The sequence below is a fragment of the Narcine bancroftii genome, assembly GCF_036971445.1.
Source record: "Narcine bancroftii isolate sNarBan1 chromosome 12 unlocalized genomic scaffold, sNarBan1.hap1 SUPER_12_unloc_2, whole genome shotgun sequence".
NCBI classification, from domain to species: Eukaryota; Metazoa; Chordata; class Chondrichthyes; order Torpediniformes; family Narcinidae; genus Narcine; species Narcine bancroftii.
In genome coordinates, this window is record NW_027211808.1 from 2,966,496 (window position 1) to 2,973,234 (window position 6,739).

Here is a 6,739-nt window from a genome sequence, read left to right on the forward strand (position 1 = left end):
GTATGGCTTGCCACTGCCATTGCCTGGTGAGTTTTTCGGCCTGGAATCTGATGCTACCACTAGCACCCAACCCTGTTGGCAGACCTTCACAGCAAACTCACCTCGCTAGCTCCTCCACCTCCTATGCGTGATGGCACCTGACCAGCCTTCCTTCCTAAAAAGCCTTTGCAACATCCTTACAAGGGCCCGTTCAAAGTCAACCAGTGGTCCAGCAAAACTTTTACACTAGATATTGGAGGCAAGAATGAACTGTTTATAGTGAACTGCCTAAAGGCCACACACTTAGAACTCTTGCAACCAGCTCAAATGCCGAGGCCGTCCGCCCAAGCGGCGGGATGCGTAAGCTACTTCTGGTGGGGTTGTGTGGCAGCGCACATTCTCATGGTGAACCAGCCCCGCTTGTACCACAGTGTGGCGTGGCAGCCATGAGAAGATGGCGCCATGACCTTGTGGTTCCAGCCCAGTGCATGCCTTGGGCAGCTGTTATGACATCACCACTCATGCGGGGGTGGAGCTCATGCTGCCCTTAAAGGGATGCTCGCAGGATTTGAAATAAACAATCATTGAGAACCTCCAATGTGATGGTTGTCTGTCTCTTCTCTGTAGCTGCCACTACATCTTGATCTTTCTATGGAATAACCATAATTAATGCTCTGGAATAAGAATCTGGAAATGAAGATACTTCAGTAACATACTAAAAAAACTTGTTGTAATAATGGTAATAATAAATCATAAAATTCCTTATAAAATTCTGGTGAAAATCCATCAGATGATTTTCCATTAGGAATGGTTCCATTAGCCATTTGTTCCGTATCTTTCTTAATCTCTGACATATAAATTTTAATAGAAAGAACAAAATTCATAATTAATTTCCTGAGATTTATGTGCCTTGTACCTTTATTTACAGCTTTTATTGTCCTAGAACTCTGGTCTGTTATCAACTGCCAAGCTAAAAGCTTGTAAGCCCTTTCTCCTAACTCATAATACTGTTGTTTAGATCTCTGAAGCATTTCTCATAATGATATGCTTGTATCACATTTTCAAATTAGATAATTTTATCATTTTATCTTCAAATATTTCTCCAATTCTCTAATCTCTTCCTCAAGTTTATTACTATCTGTCAAATATTTCTTCCTCAGCATCAGAACAGCACCCAAGAAGTATATTCTTAGGCGTCATCTGCAGAATTGGTATACGGCGCGCCACTCCCATTTCCTGGTGAGTTCTTCGGCCTGGAGTCTGATGCTACAACTGAGCACCCAACCCTGTTGGCGGACCTTCACAATAATTTCACCTCACTAGCTACCCCCCCCCCCCACCCCCACGCATCATGGCACCTCACCAGCCCTCCTTCCTAAAAAGCTGAACTCGGCAGAATTCATTTTCATTCAGTAAAGACTGCACACTGTGCGTTTGCAACACCCTTACAAGGGCCCGTACACTAGACATTGGAGGCAAGAATGAACTGCTTACAGTGGACTGCCTAAAGTAATAATCTGACCTCTTAAATAAGCCTTCAACACATCCCACAATATAAATTTACTTTGAACTTAATTCTCACTTAATTGTAAAAACATCTTAATTTGATCTCTAACAAATTCAGGTTGTTTCAACAAAGCAACATTAAATCTCCATCTATAACCCTATCTGAACTAATACATGATATTAATAAAAGTGAATGACCTGATAGAATTTGACTTTTATATTCAGCATTAAGTATTATTTCCTATAATTGAGCAGATATTAAAAAAAGTTCTTAAAAATGAGTCATGTCTGGCTAAATAAAATGAAATGCCTTTTTCCATTGGATTCAATCTTCTCCATATTTCCACCAAATTTAAATCCTTCATAACTTCAGCTATACATTCAGCCATCTTTAATTTTCTTACTGATTTTGGTGATTTATCCAACAAAGGATCCAAACAACAATTAAAATCTTCTCCTACCAATGTATTTGCATTTGCTTGATTCAATCCCAAAAAAACTTCAGTAATAAATTTTTCATAATTTACTACATTAGGAGCATATACATTTAACAATGTCCATGCTTTAGAAAATATCTTACAATTAATCATCAGAGTTCTACCCTTCTTTTCCAACATAAAATTCAATGTAGAAGGTAAATCTTTATGAATTATAATTGCTACTCCACAAGCCTTGGAATTATCAGGAGATGAAATAACGTGCCCAACCCAATCTCTTTTTAATTTCAGATGTTCTTTTTCAGTCAAAAGAGTAAAAAATTATACCCCATCAGCCAGCTCTCTTAAGGAGAGCTAAAATAAAGGAAAAATATATAATACATCAAAGTACATCTAAATGCATATATCAAAATACAGTAACTATTTATTGACAAAAAAAAATAATTCTCATGCAATTTATATGTAATTTTTTCCATAACAATACAAGCTTTCAATTAATTATACCATGCATTATATTAATCACTGTGTTATCTTTCCATGTACTTGCTACACATTTTTGAGTTACAGAGAGTACTAAACATACAAAAGCAATTTGAAATTTATCCAGCCCTAATCCCTTTAAAGGAACCATGCAACCTATTTAAAAAAATAGATGGATCTAATGGTAACTTAATGTTTTCTTAATCTTAATGGTAACTTAATTTTTCCAAAATTAACCAAATTTCTTCCCAAAATAGTTGTACATAAACACAAGACCAAACAGCATGTAAAAAAGTACCAGTACATACACCACATCTAAAACAAGAATCCAAGTGACTAAAACCATATTTTTTCAATTTTTCTGGAGTTAAATATAATTGATGAAAAAATTATATTAACCATTCCATACCGTTCATTCAGCAATTTAGTTACACTGTTGTAGCACATACCTGCCCAATAGTCTTCAGAAAAAACAAAAGCTAAATCATTTTCCCACTTAAGCTTAGACTTCTCCCATTCTGGTTTATCCATATTGTCTTGTAACACTTGATACATAACAGAAATATATCCCTTTTTTGGTGTAGAAGAAATCAAAGATTCAAATTCTGTCAATAAAGGTAAATTCATCTCTCTACCATACATGTCTTTCACTGAAGCTCAGTTGATAATAAACAAACAAAGAATTTTCAGCAATATCAAAATGTTCCCTCAATTGATTAAAGGAAAGGAACTGTCCTTCTACAAAACAATCCTGCAATGTCTTTATACCCTTAAAATCACAACTTTTTAAATAATTATTAAATATTTAAAAAGGAATAAGCTGATTATTATATATGCAGTTAAAATTGACAATTTATCTTTTGATCCTAAAATCTTATTTCTTTTAATCCACACCTTCAATATCAGCATATTATATTCCCACAACAAATTTATATTCCATCGATTTATAAATTGATGCACCTCAATTTCAGAAATGCAAGCCATCTCAACTTTTGCCCAACTTGGGGTTCATCCAAATCCATCAATCTACTAATAAATTTTAACTGCGCTGCTTCATAATAATTTTGAAAATGTGGTAATTGAAGACCACCTAACGCATACTTCCAAGCAAATTTATATAATGTTACCCACAAAAATTCTCTCACAACTTTATTTAAATCCTGAAAAAATCCCTTTAAAAGAGGACATGGTATTGATTGAAATAAATATTGAATTTGAGGAAAAATATTCATCTTAATACAATTAACTAGACTGATTAAATTTAACAGATCTTTCCTTTTAATTAAATCTGCTTAAATCTTTTTTTAGTAAAGGAACATAATTTAACTTATATAAAGATTGATGATCAGTGTTTTCAATTATTCCTAAATATTTAATTTTATCAGACCATTTCAATTTTATATCTTTATATTCTGAATAATCTCCTTCTCCAACTGTCAAAATTTCACTCTTATCCCAATTAACCTTATATCCAGATAATGTTCTATATTTCAATAAACATTCCTGCAGATGCAGCAATGATCATTCTGGGTCTGTCAAATATATCAAAACATCATCTGCAAATAAGTTAATCTTATATTCTTCATCCATAACTCTCATCCCTCTTATCTGTTCATTCTGTTTTATTGCTTGAGATAATGGTTTAATAGCCAATGCAAACAAGGATGGTGACAATGGACATCCTTGTTGAGTCGAATGCGTCAATTTGAACGGTAATGAAACTTGACCATTTGCACCACTCTGGCAATGGGGTTTGTATATAAAGCTTTAACTCAACCAATAAAAAAAGGGCCAAATTTAAACTTCTCCAACACCTTAAATAAAAATTCCCATTCATCCAGGCTTCTTTCTTAAAGCATGATGGGCCTTATCTAATTCCAGACCTTCTGGAAAGCGATCAGATCCCAAAACTTTCAGTATCCAATCCTTAAAATCTTAATGAATTTGTGCCCTCAATAACCTCAGGTAAACCCATTATCTTAACATTATTCCAACAACGGCTCTGTATACGCTTATCTTTGTGAGGTTTTTCAGTTGGTTGTTTTTCCAGACTCTTTTGTGTAGTCTTCCAAAGGCGCTATTTGCCTTGGCGAGTCTGTTGTCTATCTCGTTGTCGATCCTTGCATCTGATGAAATGGTGCAGCCGAGATAGGTAAACTGGTTGACCGTTTTGAGTTTTGTGTGCCCGATGGAGATGTGGGGGGGCTGGTAGTCATGGTGGGGAGCTGGCTGATGGAGGACCTCAGTTTTCTTCAGGCTGACTTCCAGGCCAAACATTTTGGCAGTTTCCGCAAAGCAGGACGTCAAGCGCTGAAGAGCTGGCTCTGAATGGGCAACTAAAGCGGCATCATCTGCAAAGAGTAGTTCACGGACAAGTTTCTCTTGTGTCTTGGTGTGAGCTTGCAGGCGCCTCAGATATACAGTATACAGTATACAGAGCCGTTGTCATACCCACACTCCTGTTCGGCTCCGAATCATGGGTCCTCTACCGGCACCACCTACGGCTCCTAGAACGCTTCCACCAGCGTTGTCTCCGCTCCATCCTCAACATCCATTGGAGCGCTCACACCCCTAACGTCGAGGTACTCGAGATGGCAGAGGTCGACAGCATCGAGTCCACGCTGCTGAAGATCCAGCTGCGCTGGATGGGTCACGTCTCCAGAATGGAGGACCATCGCCTTCCCAAGATCGTATTATATGGCGAGCTCTCCACTGGCCACCGTGACAGAGGTGCACCAAAGAAAAGGTACAAGGACTGCCTAAAGAAATCTCTTGGTGCCTGCCACATTGACCACCGCCAGTGGGCTGATAACGCCTCAAACCGTGCATCTTGGCGCCTCACAGTTTGGCGGGCAGCAGCCTCCTTTGAAGAAGACCGCAGAGCCTACCTCACTGACAAAAGGCAAAGGAGGAAAAACCCAACACCCAACCCCAACCAACCAATTTTCCCTTGCAACCGCTGCAATCGTGTCTGCCTGTCCCGCATCGGACTGGTCAGCCACAAACGAGCCTGCAGCTGACGTGGACTTTTTACCCCCTCCATAAATCTTCGTCCGCGAAGCCAAGCCAAAGATTCCAACAACCCTGATTTTCCAGGGCATCCATTTTCTGCAGAATATTTTTCTTCTCCACTTACCATCCAGTAATCGATTCTTCAATCTGATCAACTCTGTCTTCAACATTCTTCATTCTGTCTTGAACCACATCAACAGTTGTCAGGCACTTATTAATGTCCAATTTAATTGAAGCAATTTCATCAGACATACTTGACATTCTCTCTTTAACATCAGCAAACTGTTGACACATTCTCATTTTGCTTTGTTAAATTTTCAAACATAGTTACCATATTGGAGCCAGGTGAAGGACTTAATTAACTTGGTGATTTATAAAGAGAAGGTGCCTTCAAAATTATAGATTTGCCTTCAATAATATTAGATGCTGCCATAAGTAGTTCTTGTTCTTCTTCATCAAAATCTGTTTCTTCTTCCTCTTCTTCAGGCACCAGATTTTCACTCCTGGCCACCTGACTGTGAGTGAGGACCCCTCCCCCCTCCAAGTCGAGCCGACTTCATCAGCCCAATGGTGAGTAGGCATCCCCACAGCCTGGACCCAGTCTAGCGCTTCGCTGGAGTGCAGTCCGATCGCACTAGTCGCACAAGAATGGGCCTCTTGGGGAGACGCTTCCGGAGATGCTTCCATGCACATCAACTGGCCCTGTAGTGCACTTGCATGCACAAGCCCTTCTCCCCCAGCCCCCCCATGCTCATCCATGTTACGTGCCACTCCCAAACACAAATGTCCTGGATCGACCCAGAGAAGCAATGCCAGTGCACAGAAGGCACCAATGCTTCATCTGACCTTGCCGAAGATATATGTTGCGACTTCACATCCATCAAAAATCGCTCCCGAGGCTTCAGTTACTCGGTATGCCAAATTCTTCAGTTTTTTTCCAATGGTATAAAATGTAGTTTTTATTTTATTTTTGTATTTTCCCTTTTCTTGTTTCTTTCATTCTCAGAAGTTTAAAAAATTATTTAATATGTTCAGTTTATAATCAGTCCTGTAAATTTAGGTTTTTAAACAGTCCATTTAGGGAGAGATAAATTCTCACATCTTTATCCTACGCCGTCTTGCCACACCTTTTTTTAAAACGTATTGTTTATTTTCATTAAATTATATAAAATATACAAATATTACTAAAAACATTCCAAGGGAGATACTTGAAAGTAATCTATTACCTAGCTGCAATATATAGATTAGCATAAATATTTATCCTTCTTACTATTCACATTTTGTCAAAATGATGCAATTTACTGCTTTTATAAAGGGATAGAATT